General features: G+C 30.8%; 1 protein-coding gene across 7 annotated transcripts in view; it reads right to left on the bottom strand.

Moving 5' to 3' along the window:
* The window catches only part of LOC118187862 (glomulin), a 31,199-nt gene that overhangs the window by 7,940 nt on the left and 1,190 nt on the right, over positions 1-22,069 (bottom strand). For 4 of the 7 annotated variants that reach the window (XM_035358181.2, XM_035358252.2, XM_035358458.2 and 1 more), the window contains exon 2: positions 2,125-2,203. The exons of 1 other annotated variant lie outside the window; for it this stretch is intronic. The gene's annotated coding sequence lies outside the window, so the exon portion shown is untranslated. Of the gene's footprint in view, positions 1-2,124; positions 2,204-18,264; positions 18,316-18,549; positions 22,048-22,069 lie in introns of those variants that run through there. 2 more of the 7 variants (XM_035358394.2, XM_035358321.2) reach the window with 2 other exon arrangements.

Raw genomic sequence — 22,069 nt, 5'->3', positions numbered from 1 at the left:
TTTTATGGAGAACTGAAAGCCATTTATGTAGCTCTCCAACAATTATCATTGAGACAGAGCTCGTTCAGAAGGGCTGCTGTACTGTCTGATTCGACTTCAGCAATACAGGCCATCTCCTCTTACCAAGAGTATAAGAACATATGCGTTCAACAGTGTCAGGAAGTCGTAAAAGAACTTTCCCACAAGATATCTTTTCAATGGGTACCTTCACACTGCGGTATTTATGGAAACGAGATGGTTGATATGTTTGCGAAAAAGGGGGCTACAGTTCTCCAAAAACCAAAAAGGAGTGCAAGCCTCCCTTCTATTAAGCTTCTGACATCGCTAACATATCAAAAGACTTTTAGAAGTTTTGCCACTCGGGCTTATGAGAGCAACCCTTGGAGTGTTCTCTCAACAAACCCAGCTTTTGTTTCTGACCACCCACAAACAGTTATGGTTGCATCTTTTAGACTATTGACGGGACATGACTGTCTACAGAATCATTTATTTCGCATTGGACTAGCTGATTTGGCGTTGTGTGTTTTATGTAATAGTGGATGGCCAATGATGTCGGAAGATTTGGATGAGTGTGAAGCACTGACAAATTTTTCTTGTGGATTTCAGCGCTATTGGCAAGCAAGGAGTTTAATGGCCTAACGACCAATGTAATTGGCTAAAACTCTTTTTTTTTTTTTTTTTTTTTTTTAAATATTCCAGATTTAGCCAGAAGATTCAAAGTATAAAATGACATCAAGCATATCAGTAATCAATGTTTCTACAACTAGATTTTTATTACAAGGTTCCACTGAATGAGATATATCTACTAAGCAGATATTGCCTATATGTAGAATGAAATTTCACATACCCAAAAAATTTTCAGATTGTAAATCAATTGACAATTGCCTCTAAAATTATGCTTATAAAAATAAACATCTTTTCTATTATAATGCACCGACAATGCACAGGCCACCATTGAACTAATTACATCCTTCTTATCTCTTTACGTATACAGAGTAAGTGCACCATTCTCTTTCATTATTTGTTCATTAAAATAACTAACCTATTAGATACATTTCTTCCATTTAAAAAAATATATATATTACAGTCAAAATGATTTGATGATTACAGCATGCTTTCTAGAAAGAAACATCAGGTTGGCACATACATCTTTCTGAATATATCTTAAGATGTATCTTTCTGTTGACAGAAATATTTGGCATGTGCTGTCCTATCACATAAAATATCCTAAAAATAATATTTGAAAGACGATGCTTTATGTACCCAAAAATGAATGTAAGGGGAATATTTAAATAAATAAAAAAAAAAATCTGAAATGTTTCAGATTTTAAATTACGTCCAAAGGGGCGTTTTTTAACATTTTGTGTGTTACCTTTCTTTATTAAATATCATGTTCCTCGCACTTAAACCATAAGATCCAGTGCAACAGCAATATCGCAAAATAGTTTTAAAACGAGCATATCTTTAGAATTTCCGATACAGAGACTCATGCGCTGGAGATAAAAATGTTTTTTCTGCACAACGTTGCCATTGCTCACTTTGAAATCCTTGAGTTTGTTAATCAAAAATTCATCAAAGTTTTAAAAAATAGGAAATCGATCATAAAACAAATTTCAAATTTGGTCTTCCACATGCTCATATTTGTTGGAGGATTACGTTATTCAAAATTCGATGACTCTATGTACCGTTATTTTATGACAATGTGAGAAATATACATACATTTACGCAGATTTTCATTATTTAATTTCTTCAAATATAATGCAGGACTCTAACATTTTATGGCAACAGTTTGAAAAGTGAACCGACATTTATCCGTCCGACGCAAAATGCCAAAACGAAACTAATAATCGGGATTCAAATCCCTTTGGACTAAAAAAACTAATTTCCTTCAATTTCTTCAAGCTTTCAATAAACAGTTCATTTAACTTTTACATAACTATCACTGTTCTTCAGAAAAAAATTTCCATTTCCAATTTTTTTATTTTTACTTTCAGAAATTGTTATTCGGGTAAATTAAACAAGGCAACACTATGTAAATTCAAAGCAGATATGGCACACTGAAAATATGAGAGCATATTAGTGATTTTACTGTCAACAAATTAAAAAATAAAGTACATTTCTTACACAATTTGCAAATATTTTTCAAACAGCAGATGAATCAAACGCAAAATGACACGTGTTCATTTCACCCTCTTCCAAACATCTGTAAAATATACAATAATCATTATGCTAAAATTAGGCAACAACTGATGAATAAGTTTAGAAGAACATATTATAATAAATAATGATGCAATATGGTTAAATCAAGAAGATGTGTATGAAAATAGTTTCTTGATTTAATACAGCACTCCTCAACCCATGGTATGCATACTCTTAGGAACACATAACAATTTACCCAGGGGCACCTGAAAGAATTGTCAATAATGGTGAAAAATATCACACATTATAATAAATGATAATACAATTCAAAATATTTATAAAATTTCAGTTTGGCACTGGTTAAAATGCACAGGAATTTCAACTATTTCTAACTGAAATGCATTCAAAAGCAAGTAAAAAACTGTAACTAACTCTGCCTACAACCTGTCATATTACTCGATTCCAGAAGCACTGTACATGCATGTATCTAATCCCCAGCTCTGTTAACATATCTCATATTGGCAACTAACTATATTTTCAGTATTGAGCGAGTGATTCATCAACCCAGTTAAGTACTTTTTTTTTTTTTTAATTGTGATGTGTAAATTAATTTGAGTGTGGGTTTTATTTATAATTCATATTCTTTTAAAGTTGTTAGATGAACTGTTGTTAATGTAAAAATGGATAAATAGTGAAAAAGTAGATCTTTACATTGAACAGAAAATATTAGTGGATAATAGCTCTGATTTGGTGGTCGTGCCCAACACATTTTTAGAGACTACACATTTCAGTTAAGCTTGATTTTTTACAATGATGAATCGTTGAGGACTTGCATAACTACCTAATATTTTTTCAAAAATAAATAAACTCAGTTTAGTATTGCTGAACAGGTCATAAATGTTTTCATAGTGTCTGACAAAACTGACTCAACAAATCATTTATTTAAAAAAAAAATTACATTGAAATATTAAAAACGCTTTACAAATCCTTGTCAGAAATACAAGTTTCAGGTTCCAAATGAAGTTATAATGAACATAAATAACCTACTTGAAAGGCCTCTAAGAGTTGTTCAAACATTACTTGTCAACACCAAATGAGAAGACAATTAGATTTCAAATCCTTTCAACGAAGATGAGAAAGCCTCAAAATTTATGATTTTCTAAAAAAGAACAAAGAAAAAAATATTTCTGACTTTTCTTTCTTGCAATTTATTACCTTTAGGATATTCCACTGTTTGATATCTGTGAGAATGCAGGAGGGAGGCACAGCTTCTGAAGGGGAAGGTTAGGGTTACTCTAAATGGTAAATTTGTCATTAAGGGGTAGGGAAAAGAATTAAGATTGGGAATTGCTGATTTAAAAAAATCAAATCAAATTTTTGATGATTCCATAATAAATAAATGCATGAATAAATAAATAAATAAAAATAAAATGAAACCGTTATTGAGCTATATAATGATACAAGGAGAGCAGATTCGGCATTCCTCATTGATTTAATCAACCATTTAAATATACAAGAACTGAAAAGAGAGAACAAATTATCATTTGTTCATATTAAAGATAAATTATAATTATAGGAAACAAAGTTGGAATAAAAAAGAATTGTACATTTCCTACATCTTAAATCCTGCCTTATTATTTCAAATGAAAAATCTCCAGAATATGAAAGAAAAATAACATTATAAAAAGAATTTAAAGAATGATTTAATGATTTGGAATTCAATTTTATGTCCTTTTCACTACCATTAAAAATAAATATGAATAAGGATCGGATATTTACAAATGGAGCTAATTAATTGGTGATATGCAGCTTACTTAAAAGATTTGAAGATACAGATTTGATTAAATTTTATTCCTATTTTTCAAAAGATAAATGCCCTCAGTTATGAATTTTTGTGATAATATTTTGTTTGGGAGTACATTTACATGTGACAAGTTTTTTTTTACTGTTGAAAATTAACAAGTCTTATAAACAACACCTGATCAATAATCAATCATAATCTATGATGAAGATAATTTCTCACAATTTTTCTTCGTAGCTGCAAAGTGAATCAAAACTGTTGTAGTTAGAAGTAAAGACATTTATAATATTTACATAAAATTTAGTATGCTGAAAAAATTAATAAATAAAAGAGAACAGGATGTCATTATTTATTCTCAGTTTAGTTCCACTTGAAAGGTTTTGTCTGAAAACTTTCAGTTTTTAAAATTTGTTTATTTTTAGCTCAAGTTAAAAATATGTTGCATGGTGGTTCACTCAGCATACTAGAATTATTTGAATTAGTTATAAGTCTGAAAATTGAATAGTTAGCTCCAAATACATTCAAATTACAAAATGAAACCAACTAAAATTTCTTGCAGCTACCAAACTTTAATTTTCAGATAGAAACGGAATACCACAAATTTTAACTTTATCATTTGCATTATTATTATTATTGTTGTTTATGCATTTTTTTTAATATTTAATATGTTTATGCATATTTTAACTGTGTCAACCTGTTAAAACATTTTCTGCCCAACAACTGCTTGTAGCTCATGGATTTTATCCACATGCAATTTGAGTTAGTTAAAAAAATATTTATTCTATGAATTTGCAAGTATGAATATCATATGATGCAATAAAGAATTAATACATCCAGTTTTGCTATGCTTTCATGATTCTTCCCGTGTGTAGGAAACATTATTTACGCTATATTTCATTTCACATAATTTCTGACAAATACAGTTCTACTAACTGTTCTGTAGACTTTGCAGACTTAAAATAACACTATTGGACACTTAACGTACAATTTGAAAGTCTTCTAGAAAAGTTAGAGGTAAGGGATGAAGGATACAAGAACGTCAGATTGAATTCCTCAGGTAGTCTTGATAAAAAATAATGCAGAGCTAAATGAAGTCATACTATTGTTACTGATGCTGAAGGCCTATGGCCAATGATGGGCAAATATTGCCCATCAACAGTCATTTTTTTAACTGTCAGTCAACCAGACATGGGTTTAATAGTAGCAGAACGTTAAGACCATAAGACAATAATTAAGAAACTGCTAGCATGTAATATGAGTCAAATTATTTGCTTGGTTAAATGCCTTTATGTAAGACCACTTCTGGGTAACTGGCATCTTTTCATGCACCAACATGTGTAAAATTGACGCAGTACCAAGGCAAAACTTCAACTTCTTCAGCCACCAGCTGTAAAATCTACAATGAACTATTAGAGTTCTAGGTCTTTAGTCACTCAGTCATCAGAGGCCACCAGCTTACATAATATAATCTCTGTATATTAAGGATCCCTTTACAATTATTGCAAATTAAAATTAAATTATTTGCAAATTAAAACTATTGAAACAAATAATAATTTAATACAGATTCTATCCAAAAAAAAAAAAAAAATCATCATCTCCAACAGCAGCATGTCATCAATGGACTAGGCTAATCCTTTAACATTTTATTCATTAACACTTTCAAGTATATTTTTAATATCATTCAAAAACATTAAAAGGAATATCATTTTATTTCTTTTGAAATGGCACACCATTCAAGTGTTATGAAGTTTTCATGTGAAAAAGGAGGTGCTCAAATTGCATTGGCTGTATGCCACAAAGGACTAGACTGCTTTTGTCTGTTCCCATAGATGCCACAGATACAGTGTACTATCGGTGAAAGGTCATTAAGAAAATTTAATTTTCTCATAAATCTTATAAGCAAACTAATTTAACTTTTTGTGCTATATTTTAGTTTACCTTTATTAAAGCATTATTAGGTACATGAAAGAATTCAAAGCAAAATATATTGCTTCTGTAATTTCAAGTTTAAACTATGGAGAGGGACGCAGTGCAAAAAGCTAGTCCCCATGCAAGAGATCATTACACAGTACGTGCCAGCAACCTCCAAAGTCCTTATACAACACTGCGACAGTGTCACAACTTCTGCCTATAGTTCTGATCACTTGTCTATCCCATTGTTATTAATAACAAAATAATTAATAGTAATCAGGACTCAAAATAATTTCAAAAATCCAGGAGCTAATAAAAATTCTGGTCAGCCCCTCTTGCTCCCATCCCAAAAATATAATAAAAACTTACTATTAATAATCATTATAGTGCTGTTAACTTTTTACAAAATCTCTCAGCTGCACCATCTTAACCAAATTATGCTTCAGGCACACTCTGGTTGCACTGCTAATGTGTCTTGATGTTTTGTGTTTAAAAAAAACTGTTGTTTCTGTTGCATTTTTTGGTTGAAAGTCTATTAGCGATGGTGCACTGAGTTTAATCATCATAAGGTCGTTGAGTGTTACATTGTCTATGCATGCTCAGTCTTAAGAGTCATTTGGCTAAAAGCTTGTTCGCAAGAAGCTGTGGAAGATGGCAAAACCGTGACAATAGACAATAACTGGCTGAAACCTTTCTTTATGTGATTTGCTTTACAAAACAATTCATGTATTTCTGCACACTGTCTTAAAATTTTAAATTCATATCATTCATTCTGTAGAGATTCAAGTTTTGCTCTTTAGAAGCCTAGGTTTGAAATGACAGATATCCTTCAAAGTCACAATCTCGTCCTTTCTCTAAATTTCCAAATTGTCATGAGGCCACATGAAAATGTCGGAGATAACACATGCCTTTATAACACCCCCGTTCCATCCTAGAAAACATTTCTTTAGGTGCTATATTCCTTGTGAAATTATTTTCTGCTTGACTGAATCAAAAATCTGATGATCAATATCTGTACGCTGACAATTCCCGAACTTCCCACTAATAATTGTTAAATTAACAAACTCATGGTCATGTGTGTCTGGTTTAAATTTCAAGTCATTCAACTCTGAGATTGTCCTATTAATATGAATATCTACCCTGTTTAAAATCATGATCAGAGAAAGTTAATTGAATTCGGAAAGAAGACAAAGTTTTTGTTTCAACAATCCTTTGGCCAGCCACAGCAGCATCCTTTCCCTTTTCATTTGACCTTCTTTCAAATAAACAACCATTACATCATAATTGTTTAACAGAGGAAGAATGACACTATACTCATCAAATATGATGTTAGTATTTGATTTTCAAAAGTTTTGACTTGCAGCAGCTGAGCAAATTGTCCTAGTTGCCATAGCCTTTTTTGGAGAATTACTCTAAAATTTATCCAGTTTCTTAAGAACATTGTTTAGTTTATCAAGATACTTTGTGCCTTTTACTGAGTCCAACATATTTCCCTTGTGTGCAATATAGTTTTGTGTTACAGACTTCTTTAAGTCCTTTTCCCAAAAAATGGTAGTTATCCATTTTCTCTTCCAATTCTGTTTGCAGACCTATTTATCTACCTAAAGTTTCATAGTAACCTAAAGCAGAAGAAAAGCCCATACATACATTTGGAAGGATCTAAATAAAAAAGAAGTAGTCAACGAGTTGAGTAGCTAGTACTTAAAGAAGAAATTAGCGCAAAGTGCGGCTAAATTTTAATTTAAGTATTGTTAGATCCAACTCATCAGCGATAAGACCCGAATTTTACCAAGTTAATTAATAATACATGAACTATATAAAAGCAAAAAGCTAAGATACTAAGACGTTGAAATGAATGAAGAAATTAAAAAATCTAAGATACTAAGACATTGATTTATACTATGAAAGAAAACAAGGGATGTGATTGTGCAAAAAATTTTAATCTCCCTTCTTTGCAGCTTCATAACAGAACTTGTCAAGGGAAAAAGTGTTTTGAAGCTCCATACTTGGTGGCGTTCTGACTTCAACTGAGACTTGTAAACACAATACTTAATCTATTAGTTAAATAATTAACAGAATTAGAAGTCTCATTGAATAGTCTCTTTTCCTTAATTGTCTTAGCTTTCTAACACAAAAAAGAAAATAGAAATACTTTACATGTATACAAAAAATTTTATGCTTCAAAATATACAAATAGAAAATACCTGTGGATTCATGCAAAAATTGTTTGCTATGCAATAAACTAAAATGGAAAAATTCAAAATTAGCCTCTTTTAAAAAATTAAAAGAGACAGTCCTGTAAAACAACTTAAAAAAGGAATGTCTCAAAAAATGGAAGAAAAACTGTAAAGAAAAATGTAAATTTAATAATCAGAGCCTATGCAAGAAAAATTCAATAAAATAGTAACAATTTTAAATGACAATTTGCAAGAAGAGAAGAATTGGCATCAGATTAAAGAAAAGTCGACCTGGAACGAAGTAGCTTGCCAAAAACATATTTGAGTAAAGACCGATTTAAGTACAAAAATTCTTACCATTTCAAATGAAGAGGTTTTTACTGAATATAAAAATGCAGGAGTTGAATAAAAAATAGTAAAGTACAAAAGAGAGAGCATAAGCTTAAATGAAATTAAATAAAATTAAATGAAAACAGTCAGAAAATGGAAATATACTATTAGTTCTTCCTTGTAGATTTACGAATTGATGCATCTGAAAGAATGTTAACACAACTACAATCCAATTTCTCAATAGCCTCCTTATGGATAATATCTGCAATATCAGAAATAAACATAATATAATAATTTATCATTTTGATATTCGCCGAGATGAACATCTGCTTCATATTTATTAAGCAGATTAACCAGATCTTTAAAATCAAAAAATGGTTTATTGCACTTTGCAATATAATACGCTGTGTTAAGTACCTTTTTTAAGGGCTGAAATAGTCTTTCATCCATTTTTATTTAGCACACTGCTAATGATCTGGACTATGGACTTTTCTACAGCTGTATCTCTCAATAAGCAGTCTTTGTGCATTTGTGATCAATTGTGTAACTTGAAAGTTTCTAATTTTAATGGCCCACTGAAACCCTGCAGGATCTGAAAGTATCTATCTGCTATTTCGGGTTTTTTTGTGTAAATTCCACTCAAAGAGGTATCATGTTCATATGGTAATTACCGAAATTCATTGCACCACTGCTTTCTGAACTAGTTCTTGCTTTCACCAGAATCTCCTGTAATAGTCACTTTGTTTTGTTCAGAAAGTTATTTGCACAGAAATAACACTACACAGAGGACTCATGTGATATTTTTTTTTTTTTTTTTCTGAAAAATAACAGGAAACTTTTTTAATTTCTTAACATCCTGATCACCAGATAAAAATTTTCCATGAATTCATTAGCAAACATGTTTATTATGTTAACAAACAAAATGACCTTCCTTTTTCTTATGTTTCCAACAATTCCCTGCGATGACAACTGATAAACAAAATGCACCTTGAAAATCTTGCTCGCAAAGCTCCAACCACAAATCCATTGCTTAAGCATTTTATGTGGTGATGAATATTAAATCACATAATATAGAAATTTATTTGTATTTGAGGACACAAAATATGACATCAGTATAAAGAAAATGTAGCCTGTTAGAATAAAAAAAATCATTAAAATAAATTGATGGAAATATTAAAACAGGCATTTCCAAGCTTATCGCATCCCACCGACCAGCTACAATTTCTTTGCCAAAGGGGAGCTTATTATTATTATACCGTTATTTTGGACTCTGATAAAAACAAAAAGATTAATAATAAAACTATAAATTAATCTGCTTTGCATACTCCATTATATTACTCAATGTCCCTTAACAAAGTCAACTCATATTAAATTGCCTAATTCAAATATCAATGCCTTCCTCCGTTTTGCAATTACCAATAAACATTTAAAAAATAAAATAGAAATTACAATGAAATATCTATCTTCAATAGGCAAAAATTTATGTGAGCACTAAAGTAATTAATGTAAATACTCATTTTTGAAGCTGCAATTCATCTAAAACATTTCTTATCAAATTATCTTAAAAACAAACCCTTGCAATAATACTGATATAGTAAAAAAAAAGGAAAAAGAAGAGGAAGAAGATACAGATTCATAAAATAAACTTTATCTCAAGGAACTATTATGAACTGTTATAAATTATGACTGTTAGCCTACTATTATTATACCTATTATACCTACTATATTATACCTATTATAACTTCTATAATTATAGATATGATATCAATCAAAATAGCGATATACTATTTATACTGTTATATTATGTGTTATATTATACTATGTATTTTTTTTAATATTAACTTTAAAAATAAACCGAAGTGTAGTGGGACTATACCTACATTACTTACAGTAAACATTGGGTGTCCCACTACATTTCCACCTGAACCTGAACCTGCTTTGCATACTTTGAACTTTTTCTGAGATAAAATATTTTTAATTAATCATTTATTATGACATCCATAAGGTTAAAAAAGTAGTTATTTATTATGGCATAATCACTTTTATAACTTCCCTTCATTACTAGATTTTCATAAATTTATCAGAATATATTAACCATTATTGTACTCATCGGTCTTCAATTATATTAGTCTTCTTATTCAAAATAAAATATCCCATGTCCAGATAACTGCCTCTTAAGGTGACCACTTCTGAAAGTCACCATATTTCCAAGAACATTAACATCTAGTACTGAATTTCACCTCTCTAAGATGACCACTACAACCATCTGTGCATGGTCGTCTTAAAGATTATAATTTTTCTTCATACTTAGTCCTCTTTCGTTAAAACCATGGACATGCCACTCATCTTCAATGTCATTTTGTAACAGGAATGCAAATTACCATATGCACATACAGTTTACTTATATTACAATGAGCATCTAGACACTAACAAAAAAAAAAAAAAAAAAAAAAAAAAAAAGACATAAGAAGTCAATCGCTTTTATAAAATGTTTCTTGGTAAGTTATTTTAGGTGACATTCCGAACAGTGGCTTAACTCATTTTCTGAAGTATCAGTCAATTTAAAACACTCACTTGTATTTTCCACTCCCTGAAAGAGTAGAAAATGCATGCAAATATTTTAAAGTACTTCTGTATTATTGTGTCAACCATGAAAGTTGGCAGAGAACCTACTAAAGTTATCCAATCGTTCCTGTGGTCTCACTACATCAGTCTTTTTGCCCAGTTCACCAAACAGACATTGCTGCAGAAGTATTCAACCCACTTCATAAAAAAGCTTTCACCAAGTTCTATTACTTTGTAAAGTCCTCCAATTTTATTGAAAATTTAGAACACCGACAGTACAAACTTTCAGCAGGTGATTGTTTTTTAATCTATTGCTGTTTTGTTGGACATATCCAGCTGTTATTTTTCCCATTCACAAATGTTAATTTTCTCAATCAATTGTAAATGAAACAGAATGCAGTCACAAATGTTATTATAGAGCCCTCTTCCCCCTCCCAAAATTAAAAAAAATATAGTAATAACAGTTAATTCATATCTTTTCGTAAAAATATCAGATGGCTTGTCATAAATCAATTGCAGTTACATTAAATGAAAGCACTGATGTTATAAATGTGTTGTGATGCCACACATATCCATAATTGGCACTAAATCCTGCTGCTTGGTCACAGTTTCACAGTTGAAAAGATAATATATAAGTGCCAAAATTTTATAGCACTTTAATCATACTAACTGCCTTTTCTACTAATAGATGCTATTGTTATTCTACATCACCTTTAGGGATAGAATTATTTACATCATTTTACAGAATTACAGAATTTAGCAAATTAAAATCATATCGACATACGTAATAATGATAAAAACTACTACAGTCAAAAGTCGTTAATTCAGACACCCTTAATCCGGAATGATCTAAAATCCGGACCACAAAGCTAAAAACTTTCTGCACATACGCCGCGTTGACACATGCGCATAGGCGTTTACACGTGCGCGTAAGATTTTTACAACTGCGCATATGCGTGTGCGCAAGCGCAGAATACATTTTCACGTGTGCGTTTAATGTATAACGGACGGTATAAGTTAAAATTATCTAATTATCTATTTCAGTTAACGTTGATGATTGCGTTGTACCTTAATCTTCAAATTGGATCCGGCTTATTATTTTTTGCAGACTGTAAGAGCAATTTTATAAAAGTAAGCTTGAACTTTCAATTATGTCAAATAGAATTTCCGATGCTGGAGCTCCCAAAGGATCTACAAAACGAAAGTATGTTTCGATGTCCATCAAACAAAAAGTGGAATTGCTGCAAAAAATGGATAAAGACATGAAGAAGGTGACAGAGAGGTTAGTGAAAACGAAAAAATTTCGATTGACAAGTTACTCGGTATTCTCGGCACAGCAATTACGGGACTTGAACAGCGGAACTTTGTAACTGAACAAGAAATTATGTCTCTTTAATAGAATTAAAGAGAAAGTATTATCACATAAAACGAAGCAATTTAAACAACTTACATTGAAAGAAATGTTTAATAAAGTAAACAAATAAATATTAAGCTCTTTTTTTTTTTTTTTTTTTTTTTTTTTTGTAAATTTTGATACCCTTTAGATCATAATTGTTCTTTATTTCATATTTTTAATTTTAGAATTTCTGCATGCCTTCTTACCAGATTTAAACTGATGATCTATAATCCAGAAAAATAGATATCCGGAATCGCCGAAGTCCCGACGAGTCCGGATTAACGACTTTTGACTGTACTATAATTTTACTAACAACTATTACTACAGAGATTATAACAATTCTGAATGCTGAAAATTTAAATATTTACTCCCCCCTTTTTTTAAGTTTTAAATCTTTTGTTCGTGACAGTGGGTGTGGGTGAACATGTCTTGTGATGCTTCATTCATCATCATGAAAATTCCTGAATAGATTTTTGCCAGATTTATTTTTTGTTAAATTCTGTCTAATGAAATATATTACTAACAGCCAATTTGAAATTAATCTCAAAAAGCTTTCTCAAAGTGGACAGCAATTTGTATATTTATAACAGATCTTTTTTAGTTTGTTATTCCACTATAATTCCATTCGGCATTTATTTCTTATAACATTGCAGGAAGTTTTGGATATGTCTTTGATCCATAGGTTGTAAAACATGGCATATTTAATGAAAAATTAAATTTTTACAGAATTTTAAATTTTTCTAATAATTTAAAGATGGCCAATGCAATTAATGAAAATTATTATTTTTTTATTTCCTTTCATATTTTATAAATGTTCTTGCATTTATTTCATCAAAGTAAAAGCAACGTGTTACCTTTTTAAAAATATTACAGACTTTAACACCTTTAAAACAGCAAGAATTTTAACCTTTTTCTATTACAGAAAGTGGAAATGTTTTCCGTTTCTGTTCTGTTGGAAAATGCCTGGACGTAATTAAACTACTTGTTTGTGGTCTTTTGCGTGCAGTAAATTATCAATACCTTTTTGTCATGCACTTGCCCACGCATTTTTGTGGGTTTTTTAATTGTAAACAATTTCTATTTATATGATTAGTTTATAGATAGCAATTTATTATTACAAATAGCATTTGTTATTAAAAAGAATATTTTTCATTTTTTCATTGCAGTAAATTATCAGTACTTTTCCATTATGCACCTGCTAGGCATTTTGGCAGGTTTTTTAATTGTAAATAATTTCTAGTTACAAAATTAGTTTATAGATGGAATTTATTATTACAAATAGCATTTATTACTATAAAGAACTTTTTTCATTGTTAATTACTAAAAAGAATTTAGTTGAAATGAATGAGAACATTAAATGGACAACATAAATTTACAAATATCTGCTAGTATGGCAGTGTTTCTTCGGTATTTGTTCTACCATTTAACACTGCCTCAAAAATGTTTCATAGGCTGGGTATGACAGCCTATGTGACCGTGTCAATAAAATTGAACAAATGATTCACTGATGAAGTTATCATCTGCAACTTTTCAATCAGATCATTTGTAACCTTTCCAGCAGTCCAAGAATATCACTGTTCCATCTGCTATATTATTCTACATGATGCCCAGAGTCTTATAGCAGAGTGATCTAGAACAGTGACTAGGAAGTAGACTAGGAATTCTCCCAATTCTTCATACAAACCTCCAAAAACCCACTATAGAGATAATATGCAACCTACCTTATGTTTCCTCTTTGTGAACAAACTTTCATCAATTTCAACGATTTTGTCAGTACTACTGATCTTAGTTTTAAGACAGGACATCAAAGAATTATGACATACCTCTTGAAGGTAAATACTCAAGTCCACTGTTCTGCTGTGACTTAATTCACAAAAATCAATGGAAGTCAGCTTTTCACACCACAAATATATCATACACTAGAGACAAAAGGAATACGTGAGCTCTCAAGCCAGATTCCTTTTCAGATACCTTTCTCTTCTCTGCCTGAATGAAGATAGCAGAACCATTTAGCTTTCGGCAAATATTTCATTTCCATCAGATGCTTATTTTAACACAGTCTTTCTTTATAGATAAAATCTTTATCTTGAAAGAATATAACTGCCGCTTGTTTTTTTGCTGGGTAAGTCTCACATTTTAAGTCCCACTGTGGTAAAATACGAAACTCAAAAACACAAACCAATGAATTTGAAAGAAATTAATTGCATAATGGAAAAGGATCGACAAATGGTTGATCCCTGTATATAGATGAATAGTTCAATTAATTTATATTAATTAAAATGTTAAGCACAGCATTCTTTTCTGTTATGCACCTGTCATGCTTCTTGGCACGTGGCAGGTGACAATCTATTGTCCATCATCTGTCACATGGTGTCATCATGCCACAATGGTCCATCATCATAGTGTCATCATGTCACACTGTCCATCGTCTGTCATATTTGTCATTTATAAACTTTTCTTATAACTAGAAACTGTTTACAATTGCAAAAACTCGATAAAATGTGCGGCAGATGAATAATGAAAAAGTACCAAATTATCATTTTGTTAACAGTACTCACTTTATTTTATTTATGCTTTCAAAAAGGTAGTCATAACAGAATTCTGGCTGATCGACTGGGTCATTACACCGATAGAAAAATTACATCTATCTTGCGGAAAGTGAGTTGGTCTACCATTTCTAATTATATTGAAGGTTCATATTAGCACAAATCAATTGCATATATTACTCTACAAATACATTACATTAATTTTTTGAGTTTGACTTTGTGTGTGAGGGGGTGGGGGTGGGCAAGGGTCATATAAAACATTGAAACATGGTAAACCTTAGTATAGTATGTAAATAAACAACATACAAATCTTTCTCCATCACTTTGCACTTCACTTAGTAAATTATTATGATAAAGTATACTAAGAATGGCTACAAAAAGCACTGCCTTAGGAGAACTTTCTAATGAAAAATATTTGGCCACATATGAGAAAATTACAAAAACTTAAAATTTGCAAGGCATTTCTTATGGTATTGGCATGGAGTAAAAATTAGAAACTACATATAAATAATCGAGGTTTCGAAATTACCGTTTTATTTTTATTAAAAAAATAATCTTTTAGTATGAGTTATAGAGATGATAGTGCAGGGTCTTCGTGCCCAAAAAAACGAAAAGTTCAATATAAAAAGGCTCTTACGGATGATGAAACAGCAAATTTGTTGGCTGAGCTATCGGATGAGTTCCCGAGCGATTTTAGTTATGACAGTGACGAAGAATTCGTTCCTCCGACTGGTACGCATGATATTTCGGATTCTGATGATGATGAAGAACGAATCGTGCAGAGGCTGCATGTCAGCAGGATGATTCAACTATGATGGAAAACAATGAATCGATGGTATTGTGGCATGGACGGCTTATATTCAGACAGTATATACCAAATAAAGTCACAAATATGGTATCAAGTTGTACATGATCACAACCCCTGATGGTATGGTTTTGAAATTTATGATATATACAGGCATGTTGGATGATTCTGGCGGAAAAGAACATGAAAAAAAAAAAGTCGTTATGAATTTACTTGAGGAAATGCTGGATGTAGGACATAGCATATTTATGGACAATTATTATGACAGCTGCACTGGGACAATCAGAAAGAACAGAAAGACATTTCCAAAAGAGGTAAACGAAAAAAAAAAACTGAAGAAAGGGCAAACTGTAGCAAAATATGCTAATGGTGTGATGATTGCAAAGTGGCAGGATAAGAGAGACGTCACTTACATTTCCAACGAATATAAAAATGATATGGCGGAAATAACAAACAAAACAGGTGAAATTAAATTGAAACCTCTACCTGTAATTAAAGATCATAAATTTATGGCCGTTAATGATAAGAAAGATTAGATGCTTGCTTATTATCCTTGTGGGAGAAAAACAATTAGGTGTCCCATGAAAATATTTGTGCATGTTTTGCAAATAATGATAAACGATTCCCACTTTATCTATAATAATTCCCACTTTATCTATATAATATTATCTATTCCCACTTTATCTATATAATTATATCCAATGAAAATACATCACTGTATGACTACCCGTTTATCCGTGATACAAAGTTTACTGAAACAGCCATCTGTTCTTCGTGCTCAACATTCTAGATGTATCCGTAATTTTCTTGTTATAAATTCCTTTGTAATATGTATAATTATCTGTAATACATATTAAATAATGCATACTGTCACTTATTTTTCTTATTTAAATTTATTTTTTACATTCCACGCGCCAGCACGTAATGTGGCACTTGGGGAAAATTTTGACATGTAGTGCCAATCACGCACTGGCGCGTAATTAAAAAATTCTTTAATAAAAGCCTTAAATAATACTTAGGTATCACATAATTATCTTTTATTAATATTTTTAAATCATATTTCTTATAATAAGTATGTTGGCATCTGGATACAATTTACTTCCATATGGATGGCAATAACTATCAATCTAACTCAAGTGACTGGCAGTCAGTGTGTTAACAACTCAGTGACCGATGGGCCACATTACTTAATGAAAGATCATGAAATCATTTCACAATAATTTAAAATGAAACAAAATCATGAGAATTTAAAGCAGCCTTCATATTTATATTGAATATAATTTCTTAAATCATTTAATAAAATATTCAGCTTTCAACCCCTTTGTCAAAAAATATATTAGTATCGGAAAGGGAAAAATGGAACTTCGTTGTTAATATCATCACTATCTTTCTATCGAGCATTTAATCATACAGCATTTGTCAGATCTTGCCCAATACAGCAGGCATCAGTATAATTTACTCCTCACTACTTACTTATTAAATTTTATCAAACTTTTTTTTAATTTAATTGAGACTAGTTATTTTTCATTAGGATTAAAAAAACTGTTACCCTGTTTTAGTATTATTTTAAACTTTTAAGATTCAATTCAATTCCACTTATTTGTTGAAATATAATTATGAAAATAACAAAATAACTTTTCTCTAAACTAACTAAAGTGCACTTGGCTAAATCATAGGATTTTTGCAAATAATGCCTAGATTATTTGAAATGCTGTACGAAATTAAGTTCTGTAACAGACACAACTAAGAAAAAATACCCGATTTAAAGGTAGTCATATTCTATTCAGAACCAAACTGATTTCTCAATCTAGGTAATGCTGAGGCTATTGACAGACAATTTTGTACCAATAATTGCAGAGGGCAAAGAACCTTTATGTTCAGTTTTCCTTGTGAAAATGATCAGACTACAACTTTACATTCATTAGACCATTCAGTTGCAAAAAAATTCATAAGATTTGCAATAATGGACAATTGCAATAAATTAACTGCAGCCTCATGACAATGTACTACTACAAAAACAATCCAGAAATACCTACAATATGTATATATATATATATATCAGAAATTTGATAAATATCTGTCATTAAGAATTTCAAGCAGCCTCACATCAATGAAAATTATGATAATTAATACTATATGTAAACATAATTATTTACATTACATTAATTATAATTATCGTATTTACTATTATTATATTTACTAATTAGTTATTCACTATGATGCATAATTATTTACTATGATTATATTACAGTAATTATCTCTTAAAATCACTTTTAATTAAAATGTGTCTTTATCTGTTTCAGATAAGGTTCTACACAGTTACCACAGTAGCCACCACTAAAAATTTCTGTTCAATTTCCAAAATCTCTTAACCGATAGCAGAAAAAATATTTTTATAGACAAGATAATATTTGAGTACCAGTATATTTTCTCCCAGAGTGAGAAATAGCAAGGACAGAATTATATGACAACTAATTATCTATGTCAATCTTCTCCCACTCCCAATCCCAACGTTGCTTATCTGCCCAATATATTAGAAATATTTTAATAACAAGCTTGAACAAATATAATATAATCACAAAAAATGTTTTTACTATTCTTGCTCTGCCTTGGAATTTACCAAATGGGTTTCTTCACAGATTTTTCTACAACAAAACATTTAATAGTGAGAATAATCCATGATATGTCAAACAACAAAAAAAAAATCAGCCAAGCCGTACTTTAGCAGAGAAATATAAAAAATTATTCAAACTGCAGTTAAATCTAATTGTTCTTTCTATACATAGAAAGATTCATTTTATTTGAAAAAAATATAATCTACAATGAAAAACAAAAGAACCGATATGGTTTCCTATTTTCATCATTCAAAGATTAATTACATTTTTGGGTGCCCCTTTCCTTGAGTGATTTAAAATGGAGTTTACTGAGCTTTGATAGGCTACAAATTTTGTTCAATTTGGGTGATGAGTAACTTTGTTTTAACATTATATGACATCATCATTCTCCTGATTTTTTTTTTTTTTTTTTTAAGTGAAAATAGATCGATGTGTACATAGACAAAGTCAAGGACAAGACAAAGTCAAAACTCGTATTGCCGAGTTTGTGCAATTCTCTCATGACTTTTCAAGTGAAACTAGATATTTGTGTACACAGATCCCAGAGTCTGTGCAATTCTTAGACTTGTTATTTTTGCTTTGTGTAGCGGCTATCTTGAAATTATGCCTTGCTGGCCAAACCCCGAAATATATTTTTACCCATTCAAACAGCCAATCTTATTGAAAATGTGCAGTAAATTGCAATAAATAACACTGAAAATTCTCATACAAGTATCTGCCATAAAATATTAATTAAAATTCTGATCTCATGATTTCAGTCCGCTCATCTTTCCTCTAGGCATATACAGTGTCTCCCAAAAGTGTTTGCACACTTTCACAATTTGCAGAAAAAGTGCTGTAACCCGGAATTGAATTCAAATATAAAGTCCAATATGTTTTCATATCATCTCCATGTAATTTTGAATAAAACCAAACTTTTTAATTTCAAATATTGACTTATTTTCTTTTTCTAAAAGCTGAAAAATGTAAGGAGGTAAAACATGCCACCAAAGTGATCGTACAACAAAACATTTTCATAAAATTTCATAAATAAAATAATATCTACCACCTTTTTTTTATTTTTGCATTTTTTTGACATTTAAAAAATTGTTTAAAGCTAAATTTTGCTTGCTTACTTCGCTATATTTTATTTAATGTTTAAAAATGGCTTATAACCATAAGGAAACAGCGAACAGCATTCGAAAATTGATCATTTTTTATCATAAGGAGGAAAATTCAATTCGGGATATCACTAAATTAATAAATTTCCCCAATTCTGTGGTGCAGTATGTGAAAAAATGCTTTAAAGAAGAAAACTGGATCCAAAATAAAGTAAGAAGAGGTTGTCTGACAAAAAGGACTTGACATGACTCATCATGATCAGAGATTTATAGTTAGAAAAACTGTGAAAAATCACTGAGTGTTGTAAAGATTTCTACAGAATTTACTGAAAACTTATCTACTGTTCGAGTACTCAGATCAGCTGTATTACATAGGTGCTCTGCTCAAAGAAAATTTTTGGAAGTGCAAAATTAGAAAGCTTAGGCTTTTCTTTTGTAAAATCAATGGTAAATAAGCCTGAAGCATATTGGAAGCATGTCTTAAGATGACAGCAAATTTAACATTTTTGTTTCTGATAGGCGTATAATTATATGGAGGAAAAAAAATGAGGGTACTACTCTTATATGCGCCCTCTGGTCGCCAAATGCGGCGATACGTGTTGTGTACTGGTTTTTAGCGCGTTGTTGGTTTCGATGGTAACTCTTTTTATATGGAAACTTGGATTTCGGTTGCTAGTTGGTTCGTGTGATGTGTGGTATTTAAGTGATTTATGACTGATTTATGTATACTGGACTTTGTATGCTCTGTGTCTCAGAAGATAGGAGGGAAAGATAGAATGGTGGAAGCTGACGAGTCGAAGTTCGGCAAAAAGAAATATCGTGGCCATCCTGTTGATGGGCAGTGGGTATTTGAAGGTGTGAAAAAAGAGGGTCTGGGATATTATTTACGGTGCCTGTGCATGATAAAAGTAAGGAAACTCTGATGCAGTATATTAAAGAGCGAACTGAGCTTGGTACAACTGTTTTTTCGAATGGCTGGAAATCCTACAAGGATTTAGAAAAAGAAGGTTTTGAACATTTATTTGTGAAAGATAGTATCAATTTTGTGGATAGTGAGTCTGGCTGTCATATAAATATGATAGTGATACGTAGCGGCATTGGTATTTCTGCTGTTTGAAGAAGCATTCGTTCATGGTAAATGCATTTTATTTTATTCTTGTTTCTTATTTTGTAGAATGTTATGCTCATTGTTTTTTAGTATGAACTTCTGTCGTTATTGTTGTTTTTTTAAATTGTTTGAAATTTATTTTAGTTTATTTTGTTGATTAGTGCACAATGCCTAGATTGTGCAATTCGTAGATGTTTTTTAAAGTTGAAACAGAACGCTGTGTACACGCTATTCTTGATATTGTTATGTTAATTTATTAAAGTGAGGTGCGTGTAGTTCGTAGATTCCTGCACTGCCTAGATTGTGCAATTCATAGATTTTTTTAAGTTTAAACACAATGCTGTGTACGTGGTATTCTTTGAAATTTATTGTTATTATGTTAATTTATTTAAGCTAGCTGTGTCTAGTTCGTAGATTCATTTCCTGCATAGATTGTGCAATTTATTAATTTTTTTAAGTTAAAACATATTGATGTGTACATGGAGTCTTCTGAAATATGTTTGGTTAGAAACTTTGCGTTTTTGCTATGTAATTTTTTTGTTTTTGTTTCGGATTTTTAGCTTAAATCGTGTGTTCAAAACGTAGCTTTTGCACATGCGAACGGACACATTTTTGCAGACATTTTAGGCTTAAAGTTTAAAATGCAGACAAAATTTTAGGTAGTAATATGACGCTGTGGAGTTTCTCGCCAAAAATGTCGCCAACCGAGGGCGTATATGAGAGTAGTTCCAAAATTAGCTTAATTCCAAGAACAAGGTTGGAACAGTAAAGCATGGCAGTGGAAGGGTTCTTATGAGAGGATGCGTGTCAGCACTAGGATTAAATAATTTAATATTGATGGCATAATGAATCATGCTCTTTATTTAAATATTTTAAAAGATAATTTTAAATTATCTGCCCAAAATTTGGGTACTGGAAACTATACTTTATTTTTTATCAGGATAACGATCCTAAGAGCCCTTTAACGTTTGCCTTTTGGGTGTCCATAACTGACCAAAAGTTCTCAAAACATCACCTCAGTAACAAGATTTAACCCTTAAATGCATGATTAGAATTGATATCAAATAAAATAATGAAAATTGTAAAAAATAATCTAAACTAAGTTTTTATTCCATTTTTTGAAAAAATATTAACTTTTAGAAATTAACTTTTACCAAAAGAATGTGATAGGCAAATATGTAATAATATATACCTTTTAAATTTGTTCAAACAATTTTAAAACTTTGAATACATCAAATTAACAACAAACACATAAACACAAATGATGACCACACCCTATACAATAATGACAGTTACACCATGTTAGTCGTGCCACCACACTGAAACTTTCAAAACTATATACCTAAACTGTATGTATCCAATTGGTCATATTATGCAGTGAGCTAAAATTTGCATTTTGGTTTGATTTACATGACTAAATATGAATATGTTGCCAAATGGCAACTACATTTTTAAGGGTTAAACCCAACAGAACATGTTTGGAGAGAATTAGAGGTTATTACAGATATTACAGAAAATAACTGGTGAACTCTAAGCACAGATGTTTGAAAACTGTGGCAAATACTGTAGGATATAC

The sequence above is a fragment of the Stegodyphus dumicola genome, chromosome 10, assembly GCF_044657685.1.
Source record: "Stegodyphus dumicola isolate Sdum_Otavi_A_Nest chromosome 10, ASM4465768v1".
Taxonomy (NCBI): Eukaryota; Metazoa; Arthropoda; class Arachnida; order Araneae; family Eresidae; genus Stegodyphus; species Stegodyphus dumicola.
The sequence above is the reverse complement of the archived record's forward strand: the minus strand, read 5'-3'. Positions and strand labels throughout refer to the sequence as shown.